Source organism: Photinus pyralis, unplaced genomic scaffold, assembly GCF_008802855.1.
Source record: "Photinus pyralis isolate 1611_PpyrPB1 unplaced genomic scaffold, Ppyr1.3 Ppyr1.4_LG4, whole genome shotgun sequence".
Taxonomy (NCBI): domain Eukaryota; kingdom Metazoa; phylum Arthropoda; class Insecta; order Coleoptera; family Lampyridae; genus Photinus; species Photinus pyralis.
The window spans coordinates 16,860,285-16,879,011 of record NW_022170511.1 but is presented as its reverse complement, the minus strand read 5'-3'; positions in this window follow the sequence as shown (position 1 = coordinate 16,879,011).

The following is an 18,727-nucleotide window of genomic DNA, read 5'->3' as shown; positions in this document are numbered from 1 at the left end:
ATATTGACAATTTCATAATTGAGCCCGAAATTAATTAAATGAGCATTATTTACAGTTCCGTGCATTGACGGCTTGGTCTCGTTTAACTAAATTTTAACGTAGTCCTCATTATATCACCAACATTTCGGATGTTAATTACTCTCGTCCACCTTGTTAATCCATTTTATCGCCGCACACTCTTTTAGATCGATTCACCATGAACACGTGATATAAAAAATGTAATTAATTGAAGAGCTTCAAAATTTTATCCGTTTTTGAATCTTCACTGCACATTTCTCATTCGAAGGCTTACAATTCGGCGGGTGCCATATTTTAGTCAAAATTTGAGTAATTGACATATGAATTCAATTGTTTTTAAAGCTTTTAAAATTTACAATTTATTTCACAGCAAACTAATGTCACGCGACGGCGACGCGACGATGCAGTAATCACCCTGTGTAGGCGTTTATAGCCATTAATTAAAGGGATCGTCAGCAATTAATCGGCAAACGAATATCAATCTACATCTGTACATATACAGGGTGGTGACTTGCGTAACGCATCATAGGGATTTCAATGTAAAATTCATAACATGCGATTATTGGGTCCCCAAATTATTTTACAGCAAAAATGTATTAAGGTTTTTTGTAGAAAAATGTTTTTACGTCAATCAGCCGTATTAGTTTTCAATTTTTTGCATAATAAAGACGGAAAATTGGAAAAATAAAACCCGCATCTTTTTCAATGATGCCATGATATAAAATTTTATAATACAAAAACTACGCCAATATCCGTCATGCCATGGAATGTCTGCTATAAAACAAATCAAATTCTATCAAAAAGTATTATATTTAGAACAGCGAATTCAACATAAAGAAAGACCAAATTACTAAAAACGGTTTCCTAATATAACAATTTACAATAAATGTTCGAATAAGTCACCATTAACTGCAAAACAGTAACTAAGTCGATTATAAAATCCATTTCGAACTGCTGCTAATTGATAACTGGATATCTTTTTGTTTTCCATGGCATATTGAAAAAGATGCGGGTTTTATTTTTCCAATTTTCCGTCTGTATTATGCAAAAACTTGAAAACTAATACGGTTGATTGACGTAAAAAAATTTTTTCTATTTAAAACCTTAATACATTTTTGCTCTAAAAGAGCCAATAATCGCATGTTATGAATTTTACATTGAAATCCATATGATTCATTAATGCAAAATATGCACAGTTTTGATTTATATACAAACATATGCATAATTATATCTTGCAGAATTTGCAACAACAAAAAAAAAAATTGCGATAAACACCATCACTAAGATTTTCCCTAAATTTTCTGTAAGAAATTATTACTTCTGAGTTCTGTCGCTAACAATTATTTTATAACTCTGCATCAACAGAAGTCATAAGTGCATTAGAAAGGGCGACAAAATATTGGGAGCAATTTTGAAACCTTCCACAATATCACCCATCAAGACCATGGAAGCACTTTTTAAAATTTAGGTACAACAGTATCATTTAGTTTATTTTTTAATGCACTTGCCAATTTTACCATTCATAGTCAACTAACAGAACATCTTGCTTTTCCAGCTCCAAATATAGTTGGGAAATGAAGGAATTAAACATCAATTAAATCAATAAATCTTCCTTCCACCTATTGCAGTTTGTTTCATGATCGCGCCCGTTCATGAAAATCCGTAAAAATGTATTAAAAATTCAAATTAAAATCGATTAAAACTAGAAAAAGAATCTAACAATTTAAATACATCTTAGAATATGTAAAATACGCACTTTCTCTGTCCGTTCGTCTGTCCGTCTGTTCGAGTCCTTAACTACTCCTACAGTTTTCAAGATATTTAGTTCGTTCTTTTTGCATTCAGTAGCGTATAGCTCTGGCACCTGAGCCAAGGAAAATATTGACGATTGAACTGCGCATGCGCAGGCTGCGCAATGTTAACTTTTTTATTTATTAGTATATTTTGTTGAAATTTTAATCACAGATACTTGTAGTAAAGTCAAGTATATCGCATATAGTAAAAATCAGATGTGCGCATGCGCAGTGACTGTAATAATTTAAGTTGCTGTGTTATTTATGTACTTGATTTACATATTATATTAAAGCTACATTTTACCGATATCAACAGGTTCGAGCTACCTACTCAAACTTAAACTACTAACTATAAACTAACTAACTATAATATAAGCAATAATCCATGCCACCTTCCTGTATGCAACTATGCAATGATATTCCATTGTACTCTGTGGGTTCACAGTACAGACAGGAAGTGTGACATAGAAAATAAGCGAATTAATTTTGGGTTACCACCACATGACTGCGCAATGCCAACTTTCTTATTTATGGAGATATTTCTTTGAAATTTTAACCAAAGATGCTTATAGTAAAAGCAAACGTATTGCATATTGTAAATATCAGATTCATAAGCGCATGCGCAGGACGCGCAATATCAACTGCGCAGTAAATGTCAACTTCCTTATTTATGAAAATATTTCTTTAAAATTTTAACCATATATGCCTCTAGTAATGAAAAACATAGCGCACATAGGTATGGCCTTTCGGGAAGTGTTGATCAATTTATGGAAAATGCGCTGAAGTTACTCGCCTTAGAGCGAAAACCTTTTTACTTGTTCTCTCTTTCCTAGTACCGTAATCATATTTCACAAAATTAAGATTTATATTTTTCCCGTAATGCAAGAGTTGTAAGGAAACAAACCATATCTACTGTGTTTTTGTCATATATTAAACACCTGCTCATTGCTTTTTTGCTAATTGTTGACTTTTTGTTAATTTAAAGGCATCTAAATTTAAAGTACATTAGCCAACCAAGCGTAAAGTAAACATCATAAATATCGGCCAGGTCCTATTTTTCGGTCAAATTTCTACACTTATTCAAAAAATAAGAATTGCAAATAATTTGCGTCATTGGGAATATTTTTCGCAGATTTATGAAACGTTTGACAACATTGCGCTTCAACTCTTGCTAGTGCAGTTTGAGTTTCAATGCTACAGAGTATTTTAAAGTTGCATATTGTGAGTTGAGCAGTGATCTGCGATTAGCTAGAATTAAGTGAGTGGGAACAACTTATTTCTATCTGTGAATAAACTGCATCAATACAGACAACGAGCGACAAAGTCACTTCCGGTTAAAAAATGTTGACCAAAATTTAATTAGTCCCTTGGCCATTGTCTACTTATTGCTAAGAACAGAATTAGAAAATTCGAAATCGTCCATGAGTTATGGCGTCCACAAACGGACAAACGGACAGACAGAAAGTCCAAGATTGCTTTTTGTCGCTCATTAATAAGTAAGTATTTACATATAGCTCATTTTTCACCAAAATACATTTGTTATTTAGGTATAGAAAAACCAAAGTTGGTGAACAAAAGACGACCCTAAGTATTTGCTTCCCGAAATTAAAAAATATTCTGTGTACTTAAATATGTTTATTACCAGAACCAGACTATTTGTTTAGTTGTCTTTTAGTAAACCTTTATTTACATCCCAATATTTGGGACATTCGGTATTTTTTTAATATTTAATTAATTCGGATTTTTGAAAAATGTGTGAATAAATGCACTTGCTTTGCCCCGGGTAAACTTGTTTTTTAAATATACTTTGGCCCAGGAAATTTGATTGCAATCATTCTCTCTTATCACAGAAAGCCTTAAGAAAACTTAAGATTATAATAGGTACTCGTACACTGAAAATATCTAACCCCTTTTGTCATGATTTAAGGTAACATATTAAGCAAATAAAATTTACTCGGAATTCTGAGGATTCGGTAGCGTAATGAAAAGAGAAAATATTATGTCTGATCACCTTTACAGCTAAACTAACCTTCGTTTTATTAACCGTTGAAATTTTAGTAATATTACTCCTAAAGCGCTAACACATTAGTGAACTTAAATGAGCATAGGTTCATAAACTAAATCTCTAATCTAACAATTATTATTGCAAATAAATCAAAAACCATAATAATAATCTAATTGCGCCCGCCATTCGTATGAAGCGGAACACTTTTGACCTCTTTTAACCAACTACAATTCGGTAGGACCAAAATTAAGATCTGTACAGGGTCACAGGTCCATGTCTATGGCTTTGAAACAAAATCAACACACTGCCACGGAAAAAAACTACTCGGCAGAGAATTCGCCTTCTTATCGAAAATGATGGCAGACATTTTGAACATTTACCTTAGTCATAATTATTGTTTCTTTTATTATTTAAATTATACTTCTCTGATTCTCTTGTTGCTCATAGTTTAAAAATTTATATTGAATGTTAATTTTAATTACTATTTAATTATCGCTTGTTATGTGTTCTTTTGTTTCAAAGCCAACTTGGATGATACTGCAATTTAAATGTGTGAATGTGCATATTTTCGCCATATCTCTGCTTAGAGAACAGATAAAAATGCGGTTTTCAGGATATTTTCACTTTTTCAACTTTTTTGATAATATCATATATAATAATTATATATATATTTTTTTTAATGAAAAATATATTTATTAATCCACTTAAACGAGACAGTACAGGATTAAGTATTACACTTATGAGATAAAACCGAATAATATTTAATTAAAAAAAAACTTTAAAAAAATAATTTTTAGAATCCAGCACTGCTACTTTAATACCGCCTATAAAACTATATCTGGGATCAATAAATTCATTGTCCCAAGGTCGAAACCTGTTCGGGGCATTTTTTTACAATTATTCTAATTTATGAGCTTGGAGTGGAGTGACTGCCCGGTCACACAAGAGCGATAACTTAACATGTCCCTGCAACTAATTTCAGACTAACTTAATATAACAACATATTTCTAGCTAAAATAATAAGTCTAATTTACTAACATACATTATCGTTCTTGAAATGAGTATACTACCGCACGGCAATTGCGTATACTAAAATCGTAAAAAATAATGGAATCCTAGCAAAATTCGTATCTGGTATCATTAAACATTATTTTTAAAAAAACATGATGCCATAACGGCTTTATGCATGAATGAATTAGGATATAAAGGCAAAATGATGATTTATAAAAAAATTATAATAAACTATTTTTGTTTCTATTTCAAAAAAGACTAGCTTTGTTTTTAATTTTTAGTACCACATATTTACTTAAACAACAAAAATTATTATAGAACAGTTAAATGGCTATTTCTTTACTGACCAGACAAATTATTATGGTTCTTCGTCTGATTCCATTTCAATTATACCATGTCCAAAACTTCATCATCTTATTTTATTATTTTTTGTATTTCTCTAGTTTCAGGCAAGTAACACGATGAATCTGCATCTTCAGTAAGCTATTCACGTCAATAAACGCATCGGGTGATAAATTTAAGCAATCTTGACCGTGACAATTACCGTAAGCTGCTATAACTCATCTGTTCTGCAACCTGTAACGGCATAAACTTGAATCTCGACGACAATGGTAAAAAATATGCCAGTTAATTTCTTATTTTACCGATGGCTAGCTCAGTAATAAAAAATGTTTCTTTACCCCTACCTTGCGGAAGTTTGCCCCATTATCTTTCCCAAAATCCTGCAATTGAAAATCTATTGTTCTGGTTGATTGAACTGTAATAAACACACATATGACCCTAGCTAGTTGATTGACATATATTAATAAAAACAACGGGATCAAATTCCATACGCGCTAGAGATAATACTTATCTAAAATTCATCTTTACTACATAATAATTTAGTGATAGATTCTGCTGTCCAATATACATACCCACCTCTGAATGCTAAACAAAATTATAATAGAACCAAAGGACTCGTATCACTAAAATTAAATGCAAAATTCCAATCAATGAAACAAAATAACCAAAGCTGCTTGGATTCGATCCTTATCAATAATTGCAATCCAAATTCGGTTTCGCGCAAATAATTTTTATGGGTCGATTCCTTTAGGAATATTAAAATTACTGCAAGCAAATTTAACATGCAAATTCCTAAAACTAATCGACCATTACTTTATACTAATAAAAAAAACTTAAAATAACTTGAGGCGAGTACTATTCTCTTCTGGTAACAAATTGATCTGATGTCTCCTTGGAAAATGCCGCTTCCTTTAGAAATATGGAAACAGATCGCTTCGATGGTACCGTTGACTTTTTGCACCACCCTCTTAACGTTATCCTCGTGATGAATGCAAAGTTTGGCGGAAGAAAAGTATGAATCTAAGCAAACCGGCCTCAATTTCACAAAAGTAATACTCCAGATCGTGATTATGCACAGGAATAAAACTCATATGTTCCGCTGTGTTGTTATTAATTTTGCCCAATTTATTAAGCGTGTTTTGTTGCATTCAACATGCATCGATCACTTTCGAAATGCACACGTTGTTATCGCCCTTATTCGAACATGCTTTTGTTCACGTTCGCTATGAAGCGGTATATGTGTAAATTTTCCTATATTGAACAAATTCAAAACCAATTTTTGGAAACGCCAAAGTGACCACCCATTACAAACCACACTTAAAGATACACTCTGCCTTGGTGCAATTACGAAAGGTAAAATTGAGTACACTATTAGGAGGGTCCAGTCTAGAGGGTCATGCTCGTTTCCAAGTCAAGTCATACAGTTCCTAGAGCTTTCCATAGAATGAAATCAAATTAATTCAGTTTGTGTACTTTCCACGATTTGGGAATGTATCGAAAGTTAAATTGTAAAACCTGGCAATTAGACAAATAAAGTTGCGAATAGATAGCATATCTTGACATAAGTTTCAAAGTACCTATTTCGCTTAATACAAATATCTATTTGATCATTAGAAAGTTCCCTCGCGTGTTTAGGTAGCCAATACAAAAGTCCCCTTTTCCCCGTTAGTAAATAATCATCAAGCAGCAATTTTAGTAGCCCCAGAGTGGAATTATTTATTCGTCGGTTAACTGGAACGTTATTTGGAACGTGAAAAACGACAGGATCAGGGGAAACACAATCCGAGAGGCGAACGAAACTTTCGAGCTAATAACATTTGCAATGTATTTTATTGAAGTATTAGAGTAAATCCGATGCCATAAACTACATAATAAGACGGGGTCAGCTTAGCATTACGATCGACCCAAAGGAAATAACTCGAAGATGTTGCGGTGGGCCCATGACGGCTGATGTATGTTAGGGCGAGACCATTCGGCGATATTTATTGTGTACTTAACTGGAACGAGATACGCACGACCAAACTCCATTTACCCAAACAAAAACTAAACAGCACTGTCACAGATGATACCAATTCGGAAAATTGGCTACGACTACATCGCCATCCGTACTCCTAATTTGTTTATAAAAGCAATTTTTAAAGTGTTTTTACATACGCTTCCATGTGTATTGGTATATCAAGATTTGATTGGACATTGAGAGAGTAACGTGTTGAATTCGGCAAGACATTCTTACATTATTAAATATACGTCCTTTGTCTTTTTACGTGCAAATGCTGCACTCATTTAAATGCGTATGACTCGTCAAACTAAAAAAGTAATAAAAGAAAAAGAATTTTGATTCGGTCCGAAGGGCCAATTTGTAGCTTTCATGAGCGAAATTAAAAGTACACAGTTTCTGCAATTACGATTCCTTAGCGTAGTTTGTGGAGCGTCGTCGTCAATGATACATACGTGTTCGTGTGTTTGTCAATAGAACCCGAAGACAGCTTCGTGTATGTCTTGCGTTGCTTAATTGAGTAACTGGATTTCAATGACCCTCACCGTCTCCTGGCTGTGGCATGGCCGCTAATAACATCATCTATATTGCGTTTGATACTGTTAACGGAATATTAGTTTCACTTGGCGCGGGTAATACCGAGCAATAGCCTCTTATCTACCGCCTCCTCAAGTATTAACGAACCTTTAGTAATCATACTTTTTTCCCAAAACTGTGCAAACAATTGACCAACAGTTCACTTAATGCATGTACTACAATGAGGTTGCTATAAAATCCTTGTGAGCGGATATGATTTTAATATTAAACGACCACTTCTGGAAGATAATGATCTACAGCAGCCAGTTCTAGATCTAAAAACGGTATACTTCTTTTCAAAACAGAAACAGGAATATTGCAAACATGTGACCTCTTTTAGCGGAGGCTGTAGCTAAACTAATTGACCAAACAAACGACAATTTAAATTAACTGAACAAAACTGGATACCGGTATAAATCACACACTTTATTAACTTCACAAAAACATTAAAAAAACTGCATTAAAAATGTTGATGGAAACTCAACTACCTTGAATGTAACATGGCACCCGCAAAAGTTTCAAGAAGGTGGTTTATTCAAAACCACCTTTTATTTTAAAAAAGCATTATCGCGAACCACTTCCACTTTTTCTAAAACCCCACGCTAATTTTGTACCTTTATCATCATCACCATCATCTTTCCAAATTAAATAAGAGCAAATAATTTCGTCGCATTTTTATGACCTAAAAAAGATAGTCAGGAGAGGAACTGTCGATGTCTGGAGTAGTCTGGAAGAGGCATGACTTGATGACAGAGACAAAGCTCAACACGATGTTGTGTGTTCAGGGAACGAACTAGATAAGAAACACTACAAGAGAGATAGATACAAGCTCTTAATTACAGCGCAGTTAATAGACAGGGAAGGAATGGTACAGGAATAATCCTGGATACAGGGTGGGGGCTGCTTAAGTAGCGGCAAAGCTTTACGGCCTCCAGCAGATACATGAAGAGCTCTGGATGCGGTAGATGTAGATCAGGTTGGATTTGTTTAGTGAAGAATGAGGAGAACATTCCCAATGCTTTGAGGGAAAGAGTTGTTGGCCCTACTGTACAAAAAGAAAGGCGACATCCGGGATTATAAGAATTATAGAGGAGAAAAATTTGGTACGGTAACGCTCGTAACTTCACCAAGAATTCAATTTCATCGTACCTCACTTAGTACATGATCGCTCGCGAAAATGAGTGCAAAATTAAATTTTTAACGCAACCAAAATGGTACGTTTCGACTCGCGAAATCACTATTTAAATCTCACTCTTTAGAAGTTCTGAAACGGCACCTATTTTCCGAACGCAAAAACCTGACCAGCGTACCTTGTTAAACGAATATTTTTGTTGCTCGGCTTTAAACAGAACGGAACAAAACTCTTAGATTCGAAGAGATCGTGGCAACCTCGTTCGCTTTTCCCAATACGGTTCCTGTTATCAGTTGTTATCGCCAGACATACTTTTTTTCATGTTCGCTACGAAGCGGTGTATGTGTATATTTTCCGATTTTTAACAAAATACAAATTCTGAAACGGTAATAACCAGGCAAATATAATCCACTATGTGACTATTTTTAATATGTTCGACAACGCTAGATTTATTCCAACGGTTATATTAGAAGTTAGTAATGTGCTGTTTAGAACGAACTTTCAATGATCTTTTCGTTAGCCCAATATATACTTAATTACAATCGTTACAAGGTATGAACCTGACTTTTCCTTCATATCTACGGGATCTTTTAGATCAGCGATTCTCAACCTGGGGGTCGCAACCCCCTTTACATTTTTAAGGGTTGCGGTAAGTACAGGACAGGCAAAATAATTTCGATTTCAATTCCGAATTCAACAAAATGCAAAGTGCATAAGAAAGTTGTGACGGAAATTTGCCAATAACTTTATGTGTGAGATGTGGTTAATTTATTTAGTTTCAAAATGAGCAAGCAATCAAATCTGATTTTTAACGAAATCTGGAAGTGCTAAAGACAATAACAACATAAATCGCTCAATGTCAACATTTAGTTTTGGTTAAATCTTTGTTAAATTGTCTTAATGAATGTGCTGGAACCACTGGAAAGCATTTTTCAGTAGCTTTCCAACAATGTGTCACAAGTATGATGGGGTTGCCATTTAGGATTTTTGAAGAGGGGGAGTTAAGGGGGTGGGGGTTGCCACTCATAACGTCATTCTGGTTCACCCTCGATACTCCCGAAACGGTTTTGCGTGATTTTCAATATCTTCTTTAATTTGGAAAATATGGCCGACTGCATAGTTTTAAAATTAACACCCCGTATAAGAGCATTACATAACTGTGGTATGTATTCAACTCGCTAACAATAAATAAAAAATATTAATAGTTTATAGCGTGTAGTTCATTTAGCTGGGTTCCTCAATGGCATTAACAATAGGATTAAGTACTAGGGCGTCGCGGTCATCAGACCCAGAAAATAGGGGGTCGCGATTACAAAAAGGTTGAGAATCGCTGTTTTAGATTACTATTGCTCTTCTGGTATAAAAACAGTCACGTGAATCAAGTAGCCCCCCACACAACAAACAGACTCGCCTCTACTAAAATGAAGTAATTAATGTCCTTTAATTCGAGTCTTCTGGATGAATGATCAAGAAAGCTTTTATGCTGCCACTCTTCACTCTTCATTTGCATGCACAAGTTTATTTGTGTGATCTGTGATCTGCACCAGCAACACCTCTTGAAACGGATTCTTTCAAATCGTTAGCTTGTGGAAGTAGGTGTGGCCAGAATTTAATTTCAGGTTGTCGGATTGTTGTTTGTATAGTACTGTTGCTTCTTATTTGACTGAGATACAACTAAAGCGTAAGTACCTTTGTTTGGTGCATCCATACCTTTGGGTCGCTTTTTCAAAAAAGGAATGCCTCCATTTGACGCCTTCTCAGAAATATCGAGAGATACACTTCACTCCAAAGATCCGCTTATGGTAGTTGTAATAGGTATTTTGTATTAGGTAAAAGCATGATAATTCCATTTTATTATTATTATTTATTTCCATGCTTCATTACAGGAAGTTCCCAATTACAACGAAGCAGTTCACTTGCAAATATACATTAACAAAACAGATAGACAGAACTAAAGAGAACTAAACCTAAATTATAACATCGATACTAGGGAATGCAATACCGGGATCGCGGGATCCCGAAATGCCGGAATCCCGCAGCGTTTTTGCGGGATTAATCCCGCACGTAAATTGAGCGGGATCCCGCGGGATTTGCGGGACTGAGGAATTTGTCGACCAAAGAGACGACGCTGTTTGCATTGTTAATGAAACGCATAGGTAACAGAGAAATTATTTTTTAAATAATTGTTAAACTTTTTTCGTTAAATATGTACTATGATTTTTGAGGCACTTTAGAAGTTCACCTTTTTGTGCTTTACATGTGATTTTTTTCAGTTCTAAGTTAGGCTGAAGGTACTTTTTTGTTGAATATTGTGATAATTAGCGATTTTTTTTAATACAGATGTTAACCGCACAAAATTGCTTATTCATGCCAATTTAATTAACATCTAACGATCCCGCAAATACCAGGATTGAGATTTTGCTGCGGGATTGCATTCCCTAATCGATACTAATGATTGACAATGTAATGGAAATTATAATGCAGGTGATAGAAAAAATTGATTAATGACATTATTTAACTTAACTTATTTATACTTTATAGATGATACAATTTATAATTATAAACTTAAAAAAAAATTAAAAAAGAAAAACTATAAAAAAAACTATAATAATGTGCAATGAATTCGTAGTAATAGTAACTACATAGTATCAATACAGACTTTGAGAAAAGAAGATTGAGAAGCAAGAAATATGTCGATATGAAACGAAACATTGTTATAGAGGCGTAACCTGGCAATTAATGGCGAATGAAACATCATATTTGTGCGCGAATGAGGAATATGATATAGAAATTTACTACGATTGAAATAAGTACTGAAATTGAAATATTGAAATAGGTACTAAAAAATTAACTTGACTCAGCAAATTGAAGTATACCGTGGTAAGGGTGGACCCTCCAAGTATAACTTACATAAGAACTACCGGTATTCGTGTACGTTATTCATTTTCGGCTCTTATTAGAAGACCTGTCTATCAGAATGTCTCATAAGGGTCTCAATTCCTCGAAACTACCAGCTATACTGGTGATAATCATTAAGTTTTAAGGATCGCACTGGTTGGGTTGATAAGTGCTTAGGGAACAAACTGGAACCACAAGAAGTCGAAAGAGTTGGCGCAAGTAATTCGTAAGTAAGTATTATTTAACTGAGAAACTGGATCCCAGGAGAATCAAGTGGTCTAATGACTTACAGTGTCTTAAAGATTGCTTTAAGTCATGCTTTTTAACAAGTGCTATTGATGTGAAATTATGATAGAAATTAGCAATGCTTTTTAAACGATTAATTTTATTTAGACCGTACAAACCTGTATGGTTAACGAGATCAACGAACAATTAAATCTATTTGTACCATTGACACTACCGAAAGTTGTAAGAAGGCGAAATCGCAATAACTCACGAATGGGGACGGATAAGCACATCATGGCTTTTGCTGTGACAGAAACTATTCTTCAAGTAAATATGACGATATATTTTTAACGGCTTGTGATAAGTACTAGTGAGAAATCTCATTGTCCAGAGCATCTGTCCATTAAATGGGAGCATCTTAAGAGGGCGGCCATTTGCTAATGTAACTCGTCAATCTCGACTTCCCTTGGACTGTAAGTAAAACGAGAACCGCAATGTAAACACGTTCCGTCCCTGTCGCATTTAACATTTTTTTACATTTTAACGTACAAATTGGGTTGATCGATGCGTTCCCGTTAAAAATACGAATGTAAAAATTCATAACGTCTTTTCGGAAAAATAAAAGCGCTATTACTTTCTGTCGCTAGAAAAATGTGAATACCTGTTACATAATTCATAGCGTATCAACGTCAGTCATCTCCTGAAAGGTCAGTATGAATCAGGGTAAGAAGAAGCTGGGGTGTATCGCGTAAAATCAAAGGACATAACACCCTAATTCACATGCTAAGGGCGCACACAATGATGTGGCATCTAGTTTTATTGCTTGATCAGAATATAACATTATATTGGAATGTGCTAGGCGTGTATGTTACTCGATTACAGCACTCTTACAGCAAGACAATCTTGCTTATACTTCTAACTTTGACTCTTTCGCTAATTATTTCTTAAATCGCGCGGTTAGTCTGCGTTACCGCTACGCACTATTTAAATGCATAATTTGTATTCGATGATATTTCGAGTAGTTCCATCAACGACTCGACTTAATTAACTCGGGAAATGGGCGTTAATTAGAGCTGTGTGACGTAGTTCATTTACAGAAACAGGGCGAAGGAATTTTTCAACTTGGAGGTATTTCACTGCAGTTTTGAAGATGGTAGTAGAAGTGACATAGAATCCGAAGGAAGATTACGATCTCCACAGCTATTGGTCCAGTAGTCTTTACATTCTAAAGCCACGTGGTTTATACCTATAGAATCGCAGATGTCCTATAAAAGTCGGAACAACATGGATTTGTCTTTTCACATATACTTTTCACATTATAGTTTTCGTATTTGCTTATAAACTGGGTAAGACTTTCGTCGTGTACCGCAGGAATTTCGCCGTTGTCGACATTTATCATGTGATCATTAGAAAAACCCGCTTAGGTTTGCTTTCTGTAAGATCCCGTTTAAGACATATATCGACGTAGTGGAACTAAACTTTTAAAAGTTTTATCGTCGTATTGCTTCTGCATATAAATCAGCAGCTGTGCAAGGTCCACTGACATAACAAATGTAGGAAAGTTTCTGAAGTTTGCCGCTCTGGACTTCACAAATAGAAGAGGGAGGAAGTTATCCTGACCGGGCTTCTCTGCGAAGCTCAGGCGACGTTATTGGCCATATAACAAAAGTTATCTCTATAAAAACCAAAATAGACTTATTTTCCACCATCTACTTTTTTCCGTTAGTTTTTCCAACTCGAGATATTTTGTTTTTCTATTTTATTATAGTTGGAATTCTTTCCGGGAAATTCTCGTGGGGAAAGCATGTATGTGGAAGTCAAAGGAACCTTGTAATAAGTTTCTAATTCTCTACGGAGGCGCATGTACCATGTCCATTTCAGCCCCGTGAGGAATCCTGTGTTTGACGAAGTTGAAAATAAATTTTCCTGCCTTTCTCATTAAAGCGCTCAAAACTGAATCAATCTTTCATATGTGTAACCATTCCCGTAAAGATAATTCTTAAAATTACGATGGAATAGACGACTAGAATTTTTGTGCGCATTACGATGATTGTTATATGTTTTAGATCCACCCGGGATTCCAATACACGTACTATAAAAACGTGGCAGGACATTAGTAACATTTCCAAGCTCTTGCGATTCCAGCCACGAAGCGATCATTTTGAGGGATGAAGCGCGGCCATTAGGACTAGAACCGGCCATCGATTCCTCGAGGCTTTTGGATGTTCATGGCATATGTTTCGCATACCGGACGTACGTCAACGATGCGTATCTCGCTTTTATAGTCGCATTTTTCTGGTAATTGTCGTTTGCAGTAAAGCGACTCGTAATTGCCTTATTATTACCTCTGTTATTTCTGACTACGACGATGAAAGTTGTATAATAATTTTCTTGAATTTCTTTTTGCAGGTTTCAGACCACTTTAATTGTATTTGATACATCATTCGTAGCCTATAACTAGTGTTAAGCTAAAAAACAAAATTAGATTTCAATAAAACCAGAAAAATTCTATGTATGTAATTTGTTTATGTCAATATAATACTTTTTTTCCAATTTATATTTTCGAAGGAGAAAACTTGATAAAAAACATGGACGATATAAATGATTAAATATTTGTAAATGTACTCAGATCGTTAAATTTTATTTGATTAAATACAAAGTGTTCCAATTTGTAGTGACATACCCATTTGGTTAGGCAACACACCTAACAGCAAGAACGGTAGTTAGACGAAGATATACCTACGGCAAGTGCGTGCCCCGCCATTGTTTTTTTAGCGTTACCTAGGAGTGTGTCATTGGATGGTATCGATATGCATGTGGTGATGCCATTATTATACTCATTTTATTCATCAACACGATGTTGGAGCAGAGCCATGCCCATTTGATGTTCTTTAGGTCCATGCGATTTATCACCTGAGTTATATTTGTGTAACTTTCACTGCATCAGATGCTTTTAATTTACCCTTATCTTAAATTAAGGAATATTGCTCTTCAATTTGTATTTATTATGTCATTTACAATTCGTTCTTATTAATTCGGTTAACTGCACTTACCTCGGCTACCTAATTTTTTATTTTTGGTCTTGGTTTGCTACAATCAAGTTTCGTACATAACAAAATTTCGTGATTCCTGTCTCTTTGGAAAACTCGTATAGTTGTATTCAATTCCTTTCTCGATGGTATCTTAGTCCCAAAACATAGAAAACCGATAGCAGTGTAACACAACGTAGGAGCCCTATTCGTACCATCCGAGATTTAAAAGTCGCGCAAAAAGGTTCGTCACATTGGACATGAAAGTTAGATGTCGCTGCTTATAATTTTTCCCAGAACTGCTAAGTGTAAGGTAAGTCATAATTGCAGTGCAGCATAGGAGACCCCTAAGATAATTACAAACTATAATTTGCAGCCCCATACAAACCAGATCCCAGGAAATTAACCAAAAAAGGTACTTACGTTAAGACAGAAAAAACGCAATTATATCCTCACTACGGAGTTTTTAGGTGAATCCGTTAACTAATTGTTCCAGAATCCCTAATTTAATAAATCCAATTGCCAGAAATTAATAAAATATGGATGATAGCGATTAAAATTCCATGCGTTCTAAATACCGCCTCAGCTGTTCTGCTCACAAAAGAAAAAAGGAAAAGGTCGACAATCGACAATCAAAAATTACGGCTACAATAGGTAGAGCCATCTATTTATTTATATTTCGAGCATTTTCCAACAAGTAAATATTGGCTACTTTGTAATGGAGAAAATAAACCGTTACATACTTATACTTATTTCATGGTTACGTATGCCAGCCACCAAATTTAATCCCCTTTTGTTCACTAACGGCTGCGCAGTTGAATCTTACCGTACCATGACTGAACACGGCTCCAACGTGCGTATTCCACAATAGATTTTTTGTCATCCTCTTACACGGCGATTCCTTTTTTTGGTAACACAGTCACGTAATCCCCTTCTCGATAATAACTTTATCAATCAAAAACCTTTACTACAAGCAACACTCTGGTTGCGTTGCGTACTAACAAACAAATTAATTAAAATAATAAAATAATAAACGCCTACAAAATGGTTCCTTATTAACAGAATCGGACATCTTTAATCATTGAATTGTTTGCTTAATTCCCGCCCTACGATTCAAATGTGAGCCATATCCATAAATCAAATTCCCCATCCGACCAACATGTTCTACTCTATAGTTTACACGATGCTAAACTAGCCTCGTGCCGAATTCACAGTTATTACCAAATAGCACTAATGAAGATAGCTGAATATGATCTAACCCCCGAGATCTCGTTTCTAGACAGCCGGAATCCATTAATAAAACAATGCTCTACGGAAATTAAACGACGGAGAAAAGGCAGATTTCATTTCCACCACGGCTTAATAACTTAATTGCACTAGTCAAATAATTCATTGGAAAATCGGCCCTCTACATTTCGACACCCTGTATAATTTATATGGTATGCAACGCGTAAACTTAGAAATCTCACTTTTGAATAATAGTTGAGGAATCCCCTGTGGCTGTAACGAAGCACCCGTTTTCCGCCTTGAAGTTATCCGTTTACCTATAGATGAACACACGGTATCTAGAAGCGTTCTAAGTTGAACGGTTGAACGCTTCGTTACGAAAAGTGTCATGCTGAACGTAATTTGTTTTGGATTTAGCAGTTGAAAATAGAAGGTAAAGGTATTAATTTCTAGAGTTGTGTTTCAGCCGCCGCCACTACTGTAAATAAAGCGGCAATTAATCCGTCGTTTGCAACCGTTTTCGTCAAGATATTTCAATTATTTTTGTTGCGTCCGAAAGTTCTTGTCATTTAGAAGACCAGGGCAAATTAATATTTTAAAATTTCAGTCACGTTAAGCCGTTATTAGTAGGTAGGTCCTATGGTAAATTGAAACGAGCGTTAACACTGCATAGCCGTGCAGATTTACGCCGATATCAGTTTTGTGAAGCGACCTTTATGCCGAACCGGGGAATTCCAATCAACAATGAGCCTTATTGTACTACCGATTTTAAAATCCGCCTAATTAATAAAGTTAAAGTAGCTAAATAAATTTGTTGCAGTAAACGTTATTCTACTTGGTCCTGTGAGGTGTCAAAAGAAGCGCTCTTGATTAATTTGAATTTTACGATCTAGTACAGATTTTGGGGACGTCAGCAGGCCGCACAATTAATTAAAGAAGTTGTAATTTTTGTACGTTCATAACAAAATACGCTATGTCGATTGGGAAAACCGTCGTTCTCTCTATGGCATAGCTGAATTTTATAAAAGTTAAAGCCGTTGCTTAACGGGATCTTTCTACCTTTTGCGCTTTGGAGCAGTACTTATCCCCCTCAGCATCCCAACTTCGTTCCTTTCGTTCTCATCTCTAACTTTACCTATCCTCATAGGCTCTGGCTAGACTGAGCAGCTCACCTACGGAGTCCCTTAGTTAGGAGTGTCGGAGCAATGAAACACGTTGACATTTACCTTTTACTAAGATTTTGTCCGAAAATGTGTTGGTAACCCTTAGACCGCTATTTTAGGAGAACATTTGGTATCTACAGTACACGACCAACATCAGCAATCAATTCCTGTTAACGAAGAAGTGCGAAGATAGATCTTATTACCCGGAAAACCATCTACCAGCTACAAGTCCAACGACAGTTAAGTTGAAGGAATCGGTTCATTATTTATCCATTTCAGCTGGTTTATCCGCCATTTACTAATTTGTATTTTTTCTAACGGGGTTATTAAGAGACTAAGAGCTGTTTCTTTAATAAATAAATAAATAAATAATATTGTTTTATTGCCCCTCCTACTCCTTTGAGGTTTTTATCCTTACACTTCCCAAGTAAACTTCCCTGGATGCACGGGGAATATTCGTTTTGTCACAATCACGTGTCAATTTCAAATCTTAATTACGATACACAAAATGTCTCCTTTGGGTAACTAGTTCGTTTGACGCTTATTTTGAATTAAAAATTATTTTTGATATACGTCGTCAATTACGCACTTGTAACGTAAATATAGTGACTTATATGCAGTTTACAAAGAATATTCAGAATAAACTGAGAATATTCTGTAAGTTTATTCTCAGAATATCCCAAGTGGTATATACGTATCATGATCTAGGAATAAATGGAGAATATTATTTTAAGTTTATTCTCTGAATATCTGAGATTTTCCCATTCGCATATTCCTAGTATATCTTACAAGGCACCTATATATTCTAGCTATATTTGGTACATGTTCAAATATACCTTTTTGGATATTCTTGGTATCTTACAGAAATATTTAATGTTATCTGGGGTAGATCAGAAAAATAAATGCGAGTAATGTTTACACCTTATAGGGATCAAGGCTTAAAGAAACAGATTTTGAAGTGAACTTTAAATGTCATTAATTAACCTCACTAGCTTTATTTTGTGGAGTAGAGATTGCGAAAGTGTTAATGTAATCCTGCATTATCTTGTATGCAATGAAACAGATTGCAATAAGCGAAAACGAGTACCTACAACAGGTGTGCGGAGTATGATTTGATGCACCTTTATCTCGACAATAATTTTTCGTTATCTATAATCACCTTGACTCATTCTATATGTCACGTTAATTCAATATTATTGCTTTCGAATGTACTTATGCAAGACACTCAATCCGGTATAATGCAATGCGTGCACTACTCAGCGAATTCTCTCAGTAAAAAAAATGAAAGGAATTATGGAAAGTTTCTTTTTCG